Source organism: Chlorocebus sabaeus, chromosome 7 (genome assembly GCF_047675955.1).
Source record: "Chlorocebus sabaeus isolate Y175 chromosome 7, mChlSab1.0.hap1, whole genome shotgun sequence".
Taxonomy (NCBI): Eukaryota; Metazoa; Chordata; class Mammalia; order Primates; family Cercopithecidae; genus Chlorocebus; species Chlorocebus sabaeus.
Genome location: NC_132910.1, coordinates 100,043,522 through 100,045,013, shown reverse-complemented (window position 1 = coordinate 100,045,013; position 1,492 = coordinate 100,043,522).

Below are 1,492 nucleotides of genomic sequence, written 5' to 3'. Positions count from 1 at the left end.
AAAGTTCTGTTCTGTCTTTTATTGAATTATCAAAAGCTGTCATAATTCTTGTCAGATTATGCTTTGCTGCTCTAGTTTCCAATTCCCCTTATCTAATTGGAAAGGGAAATGTTGTATCTTTCTTTTTTAAATGGCCTTACATGTAGTTTTGCCCGTTTTCTTGTCAAGAAGCTTGTGCTTCTCTCCCTGCATCTGGGTCTGTGAGGACATTCTGCCTTATATCTTTTTGGTAGAAATAGTGATTAAATCCCCCTTCCCCCTCCTAGCTTCAGACAGACATAATCTAATCTGTGTCATACGAAAAGACCAATTAGTCTCGCCCACTCTCCAGCCTTCTGTCCCTCCCCTCTCAGCTGCTACCCTCTTGGCACTCCACCTCTTTTAGGAAGTAGTGATGGGAGCCAAATTTCTAAACTGAATTCATTAGATGAATATGCAGGTCCAGATTGCATAAATGTGCTCACATCCTCAAGTAGAACTCAGACTCAAGACTTCTGACTTTTTCCATGCATCACATTTCATGTTCATCAGATTTCCCACTGCAAAACCTCCTCACTGGCTAGAAAGAAAGAAAAGCTGCATGCACTTGAATGAGGGCAAGTGGAAAACCCAGAGCTGGACGACACAAAATATATGCAGAGAATGTCATATATTTTGGATGTGCTAAGTTTTTTTTTTTTACAGCCTTTTACAAGTAGTAACCTGCCTACTTCTGACAGGCATAGGTGGCCTGCAGAGTCTAGATGATAAATGGACAAGGCAAACCATTCATAATTCATGTGGAGAGAACTTGCACTACAACCAGTAGGGTCAACCACAATCAGAACGGAACCCTGGAGACCAGACGCGGAAACAGCACAGCTGGTGGTGCACAATTCTGATGAGTGCTATTCTTACATAGCCAGATTGGAGCCACCATGGCTGGGGACAGCACTGCCAAGAAAGCCAGACCCATCTAGATGTTGTGGGACCAAAAGAGAAAACATGTAAAATTGCTTCGTTTTGTTTCTGTTGTCCGAAATGGTTTTTAGAGTTTAAAAACCTGTACTACATCCTAGCTACTAAAGGAGATATGAACATTCTACAGTAAGCTATTAGCTGGTAGTTTAAATTTCAAAACAGATAACTATAAATATTATCTCATGTTACCTGACAGGAAGATCATAGTAACTATCTCTGGGTCAATCACTAAAATAGACATTGGACTTTTTTTTTTTTTTTTTTTTCAATTTTACAGTGTCCATCAATAAAACTAAAGTCACAACTGCAAATGTGCCTACTACTCCATGTTTATTAGGGAATACTATTGTTGACTTCCTGGTGTTTTAAAAACACAGGTAGACCCCTTTGGATTAACAGAGAGTTTCCTTATAAATACATAGATATGAGAGTGAGACACAAAGAGGTAGAGAAAGAAACAGAGAAAGTCTCCCTCTGCTGCCCAGGCTGGAGGGCAGTGGTGCCATCTCAGCTCACTGCAGCCTCCGCCTCC